This window comes from Monopterus albus, unplaced genomic scaffold (genome assembly GCF_001952655.1).
Source record: "Monopterus albus unplaced genomic scaffold, M_albus_1.0 scaffold156.1, whole genome shotgun sequence".
Classification (NCBI taxonomy): Eukaryota; Metazoa; Chordata; class Actinopteri; order Synbranchiformes; family Synbranchidae; genus Monopterus; species Monopterus albus.
In genome coordinates, this window is record NW_018128036.1 from 717,477 (window position 1) to 725,026 (window position 7,550).

At 42.0% G+C, this 7,550-nt stretch overlaps 1 protein-coding gene across 6 annotated transcripts in view; it reads left to right on the forward strand.

Moving 5' to 3' along the window:
• LOC109968637 (RNA binding protein fox-1 homolog 3-like) overlaps positions 1 to 7,550 on the forward strand; it is a 644,376-nt gene that overhangs the window by 430,253 nt on the left and 206,573 nt on the right. The gene's annotated exons all lie outside the window — the stretch shown is intronic.

Sequence of the window (7,550 nt, forward strand, 5' to 3'; positions counted from 1 at the left end):
TCTGCAAAAAGCAGAGACAAGATCCTGTGGTCCCCAAACCGGACTCCCTCCGGCCCCTGGCTGCACCTAGAAATTCTGTCCATAAAAATAATGAACAGAACCGGTGACAAAGGGCAGCCCTGCCGGAGTCCAACATGCACTGGAAACAAGTCTGACTTCCTGCTGGCAATACAAACCAAGCTCCTGCTTCGGTCGTACAGGGACCGGACAGCCCTTAGCAAAGGGCCCCGAAACCCGTACTCCCGGAGCACCTCCCACAGGGCGCTGCGAGGGACACGGTCAAATGCCTTCTCCAGATCCCGTAAACAGTTTTGGCAGGGCACTGCTTCCCTCTCCTGAGGCGCCAGACAGTTTGCCAGAATTTCCTCGAAGCCGACCGATCGTCCTTCTCCATGGCCTCACCGAACTCTTCCTAGACTCGAGTTTTTGCCTCCGCAACCACCCGGGCTGCAGTCCGCTTAGCCTGCCGGTACCCGTGAGCTGCCTCAGGTGTCCCACGAGCCAACCAGGCTCGAAAGGACTCCTTCTTCAGCTTTACGGCATCCCTTACTTCCGGTGTCCACCACCAGGTTCGGGGATTGCTGTCGCGATAGGCACCAGAGACCTTACGGCCACAGCTCCGAATGGCCGCATTGACAATGGAGGCGGAGAACAGGGTCCACTAGGACTCAATGTGTCCAACCCAGAGACCTTACGGCCACAGCTCCGAATGGCCGCATTGACAATGGAGGCGGAGAACATGGTCCACTCGGACTCAATGTGTCCAACCTTCCCCGGGATCTGGTCAAAGCTCTGCCGGAGGTGGGAGTTGAAGATCTCTCTCACAGGGGATTCTGCTAAATGTTCTCAACAGACCCTCACAATACATTTGGGTCTGCCAAGCCTGTCCAGCTTCTTCCCCCACCATCGGATCCAGGTCACCACCAGGTGGTGATCAGTTGACAGCTCCGCCCCTCTCTTCACTTGAATGTCCAAGATATACGGCCGGAGGTCAGATGAAACAACCGCAAAGTCGATCATCGACGTCTGGCCTAGGGTGTCCTGGTGCCACGTGCACTGATGGACACCCTTATGCTTGAACATGGTGTTTGTTATGGACAAACTGTGACTAGCACAGAAGTCCAATAACAGAACGTCACTTGGGTTCAAATCGGGGGGGCCGTTCCTCCCAGTCATGCCCCTCCAGGTGTCACTGTCACTGCCCACATGAGCGTTGAAGTTTCCCAGTAGAACAATGGAGTCAACAGTCGGGGCATTTTCCAGCACCCTTCCCAGAGACTCCAAGAAGACTGGGTACTCTGCACTGCCATTTGGCTCGTAGGCACAAACGGCAGTGAGAGACCTATCCCTGACCCGAAGGCGCAGAGAAATGACCTTCTCGTTCACCGGGGTAAACTCCAACACATGGTCTCCGTGTGCAGAGATCAGGTCGTCGGGGCCCCTGCCTTCAACTGCTGCCCAATCCACTGTGCACCAGCCCCTTATGGATCCTCCTGCAGGTGGTGGGCCCACGGGAGGACATCCCCACGTCGCTCGTTCGAGCTAAGCCCGGCCGGGCCCCATGAGGGGAGGCCCGGCCACCAGGCACTCCAAGCACATGTCATTTCTAATGTGATCACTGAAAGCTGTGAGCTCACCTTTCCATTCTGTTTTATGTAGTCACTAATAGATGTGCATTATTCTCTGCTTTTTGACCATGTAGAAGTGTAATTCTTAAAAACATGGGTCCAGATAGTTCTGTAATTCTACCAAAAGTTTGTCATATACAAAGTTGTTGTGCAGATGCTTTTTTAAAACAGTTTAGCTGCTTTTGATAATTGAATGAAACAGGTTTTGTTCTCAGAGTATGGCAGCAAAAAAGTACTGTTGATACGTGACTACTGAAACTAGTGGCTCATGTACTGTAGCAAAAGATTTTAAATGAAACCCAGCGCTGGGTAGGAGGAAGATCTGCATAAGGCTGAATGTCACTGTGACTGTAATCAGTCCAAAATGAGAAAAGTGAGTAGATCTACAGGTGAGCAGTAGTGAACATCTTATCTCTTTATGCAGATGCCCTGTGCTTGTCTTATTGTTTCTGCTTCTCCATCTTCCCAACAAGATGTTATAGTGTTTTTCCTGCTGTCATAATGAGTCATGTTAGGGGGGCATCCCTTCCACCTTGTTCTAATAAGCACTGGACATACCACCCTCTCTCACACACACACACACATAGTGCTGCACAGTGAGCAATCCCACGCTAATTACCTTCCAATTAGATTTACTATTATTCTCTAATAACCCAACTGGAGCAGGGTAATCATGTTGGAGTTGTGCTCTAATGCAATCAGGCCCAGTGTGGGGTCAAACTCAATTTGGTTTAGCGACATGGATAGAATAGGCTCTCTCCTATGGTAGCCAGGCCATGGCAAGCGAGGTTGGACCACGTTAGAGAAATTCATTTCACACAAAGCTTTTACTGAGTTTTGTCTCTTACCTCACCTCATCAGAGTATCTTGTTATTATTATAAGTCTCATTGTTCAGTATGTCACACCATATTAGATGGATTCAAACGGATTCATTCTGATATAGTGTAATAATAATGTTGATTCATTGTCTTTATGAATTACTGATTTAAATCAGTCCATTATTTTCTGTATGTGGACGCCCAACAGTTTATCACTGAGCTGATACCACAGCCAATGTGAAATCTGTTTAAATTGTCATCCAGATAAACTTTGTCTTTGGTCAGTTTCAAGGACAAGTCTGGTTATATTTTGTATTTTTCCCAACCAACAATGAATGTATTCCATCAACAAACAAACATAGTGTGTCTGACATATCTTCTTGTTGGCATCACTGTTGGTCAGAAACTATTAAAAACACACTCTCACGCTGGGTGAGATGTTCTTTCATTACCAAACACACACTATAGTTTATTTTGACTCAGTCCCACATACTGTACACTGTCCTGCTGACTCAGTAACTCCCAATGCACCAAATGTGGATTAATCCGCCAGTGAAAATAATCTCTGACTAATGCACTATTTCCTCCTGCTTAAGTAACAGCTGTTACATTATATTTTCAACCATTTATTACCTTTTACATATGTTCTACATTGGGAGTTGTAGTAGTAATAATTGAAAAATACATTAATAAACACTTAAACCAGTCCTCAGGAACACTTTTATGGTACTGCAACATTTCAGCATGTTCCACATTTATTCCATAAATTTTGAAAACATCATCTTATGAAATAAAATATGTGCTGCAATACTGTTAAAATGTCTCTGCCTCTTTGCAAGTAGTTTTGCTTGTTTGCTGTTTACAATTAATAAGATGTCTTGTGCAGCTGAGCACATCTCCCTAGTTTGGAAAGTGTTAGTGACAGTAGACTACCTAAAAATGTCCATATAGTTACAACCTCAAAGAACCTAGCTCTGTGAAGTTAATAGCATAATTTAAAAGAGAGAAGAGATGCAGATAACCAAGACATTTTATTTCCTTAATACATTAATTAAGACATAGAGGTAGAGGTAGATTCAGCAACAAAGAAAAAAATGAAACAAAGCCACACAAACAGGATTTCGTGACCTGCCATACCAAACAAAGAAAAAGAATGATAAAGAAAATCAGGTCAGTCATTGCTGCTGCTTCTGCTGCCAGAAGGAAAGCAAGTGGTGCTGCCCACACTGTAAGGCCCTCTCATCAGAATAAACCTGATCCACCTGAGAGGAAGACAGCAGAAAACACACACATTAGAAAAGCTACACGCACTAAGCAGTGGGGGAGAAAAACATTTATCATCTGGTATATACTGTTAAATAAATAAAGAGGTTACAATAAAATGTAGCAAACAGGATCTAAAAAAATTATTACTTGAAATACCCTTGTAAAGACATTAAAAGACAGACTAAAGTGAGAGGGAGGGCCATGAGACAGGAAATGAAGGGCAAGGAGGCCGGGGTGAAAAAACAAGCACACTAAAAAGTGAACTTGTGTGTGTGTGTGTGTGTGTGTGTATTGGGGGGGAATGAGTGGAGAAAGACACAGGGCTTTTTCTGTTTCTTCCTCGACTTTGGGAGTGCGATTCCACCTTGCAGAGGACAACCACCTTAGGGGATGAGGGGAGGAGAATGCCTAATGTCATCATCCTGTCAAGTCTCAGGCCGCTTTGATTCCTCTCAACAATCCCTCTCTTTCTAAACACCTCCTCGCCTTGCCAGCAGGGACCGACCGCTGCATTCAAAGTCACTTTTCCTGCCTGTGTTTTGCATAAGGACTCTTCTGCCCCCTCTCTCTGTCTTTGTGTTAACTCATTTTTATTGTTGCTCTGTGTTGCTGTCCTTTTGTCACTCTTACTCTGAAGCAGTTTGGGATTTCCATAGTTTGTTTTGGCTGAGAATCACTTTGTCCCTTTTTCTGCTGCATTTAACAGCAGTTACAAAGTGCAAACACACATGCACCTAAATCCACACACACTAACCTTTTGTCCTGTTGCTTCCCATGGTATCAATAACCAGCAGATCCATCTGCTTTGAGAATAAAAATGATAAATATTTCACTAGGTTCAAACTGACTTTGATGCTGAAGTGTGGCTTTGAAGCCTCAGTGTCACCAGCCTTTAAGTTTTCATCAGGCCCAGGTAACACTTGAAGAATAAGTGAATAAATAAACAAAAACACTGCAAAAAAATAAATAAATAAAAAAATAAAAATTTGGCTGTCAAATGGTTTTGAGAGGTATGACAGTGATGAGAAAGAGCAATAAAACATGAAAACAGCCAACAACAATACAACAACAGTAGATGCTATTTGCATTGGTTAACATGAAGAGGAGTGAGTGATGTTGACTATGCTCTACTTTACATTTCAGAGGAGACTCATCAACATGCTACTGCCTCACCTCTAATATGACATCATGCATTACTAGCAATAAAATGCATTAGAGGTTGCAAGTTATTGGTGACAGTTTATTGAGCGACTGATAGACAGAAAGTCAAGATTGCATTAAAGCCACACCATTTATTTATTTATGACAGTAAAAGTGATCTTCAGCTGAAATCACAAAGTGGCTTTTCTGGTAATATTTAATCCTCATGTTTGACGAGTGCACACTGAAAAACAGCAGGATGTAAATTGAACACACATGAGCAAAGACGTCACACACAAAGTTACTTGGACCTAATTTAAAGTATGAAGAAGGAACTTCATTCTAGTGTGTTCCTTCTCTAACATGATGTGCTGCAGGTTTTCTTTTATGTATTGTATTCATTTCTTTGCATCCTGCAATATGTCATTTGTTTCATTTCGTGTATGTATTTTCTCTATAAATGATAGTATTATTTTCTTCACTAAAGAAGCTGGGCTGGAAATGAATGCTAGGAGCAGCTTTAGGTATGTTTAGGGTTATAGTTGTGGGGTCCACTGAAGATTTATGTGACAGTTTATTTTTAGTCTCTACAATTATCTACTCTGTATTGCCAGATTTGAGTTTATTTGTTCTATTTAAACACAAATTGGTGTAATTTTTCATTTCACGGTGACCTTAAGTGAGAGAACATTTTAATAAACTTGTGGAGATTCATATATTCCCATTAAAATCTTATTAGAAGTCAGTTTTAAAAATAATGTATCACTCAATAATACATAATATACACACGAATGCACATACACACAGGGGCATCAAAACACTGTTGTAGTCTATGGAGAGAGGAAACATCACACCTAATATCTTTTGATAATGAAACATTACAGCTAAATTGGAGATTAGATTGCATTTCAATCAGCTCGTGTTTGTGTGGTCTTGTTTTTCTTGTGGGGACTGAAAACCGAGAGGGCACTAGCTTTAAAGGGACCAGCATTACTTGTGGGGAATAGGCTCTAGTCCCCACAAGTGACATAGTTCATCTAATTTTACAAATATGATAAAGTGTAAAGTTTGAGCATGTGTCGGCTTGGGTTAAGGTTAGGGGAAAAGTTAGGGTTAGGCAAGTAGTGGTTATGGTTAAGGTTAGGGTGAGTCGTCTGGAAATGAATGTAACTCAGTGTAATGTTCCCTGATGCAATGGAAACACAATGTGGGTGTGTGTGTGTATGTACGTGCATGGCAGTACATTGTGAGAATTACTTTGATTTGGCGTGAGGATATTGCCAGTGAAAGTCCTGTGTGTGTGTGTGTGCCTTTGTATTACTTACATCATGAGGACCGAAACCTGTTAACACACTCACACTGTGGGGACTCAGCCATCCTTGTGGGGACCAGAAGCTAGTCCTCACAAGGAAATCACAAAATCTTAGGGTGGCAACATGGTTTAAGTATAAGGTAAGTATCTCGATGACCCTCCCCACTTCGTCCGACAACTAGGGTTTGGTGAAAGGCAAGTAGTGGTTATGGTTAAGGTTAGGATAAATCTACAGGAAATGAATGTAAGTCAATGTAAAGTCCCCACAAGGAATGAAAACACAGCATGTGTGTGTGTTCTTGCACCTGGTATTACTCAAACACTGAAACACGGACACTGTTTCTGTTTATACACAGACACTGTCGGGGCTCAACCTTTCTTGTGGGGATCAGATACTGGTTCCCAGACACTGATGCTGTTTGTGTGTGTGTGCTGGATAATTCTAATTATGGGATAATGACTAAAGGAAGAAAAGACCATCTCCTGTGAAACAGTGTTGTCTCACTATCCTCTGCACTCACCTGCAAAATCTGGAAAAATAAGCAGTTTGACTTCCACTGTATTTGTTTCTGAAACTCAATGAAAAATAAATTCTAAATTCAAAATTGCCTTTTCATTTATTTTTGCATCTGGTTGTATACTGTCTCTGCCTCAGGCTTTGGTAAGATTTGGACTGAAGTAAATATTTTGCAGTGACAATGATGCATTTGTTCACCAAGTTCCCAAATCTGCTTCTTTCTGTGGTAATGTGTGCATTTGTATGTTCATATATGGATATGGTTGTGTATGTGCATATGTACAGTTTTTTTTTTGTCATGTCTTTCTCTGTACAATAATGTAAATCCCAAGTTAACTGTATTAATGGGCGCACATTTTCCATTGCTTTTTTTCTGTCACAGTTATTTCTATTTTATTTTTTACCATTTATATCATGAACTGTTATGATAATCTGGAAGCTATTTGACAAATGAAATAATGAAAATAAAGTATAAATATGGAATTCAAAGAAAACTGCATTGCTGTTATATCAAAATCGATTAATTCAGATTTCTACAGATCTAATCAAAATGTCTTGTTTCCACAAAAGACAAAGCAAAGCAGGTATGTGTGTGTGGCATGTGTGTGCAAGTATATGTGATGTAGAGAGTAAAAATCAAACAAGTACAATGGGCTGGTGGAATCAACAAGCAGTACTGTCTGCATTAAACATATTCCTCTTCTCTTTCCATCCATCACTCTGTGTCCTTCCCCACCCCTCCCTCACAGTGGAGGAGGTATATAAAACCGGCTTACCTCCACCGACCTCCGATTAAACCATTTAGTCAGTGTTGTAGTGCACCAAACAAAAGGTATAAAGCAAAAATATAAATAAACAGAGGCTTGCC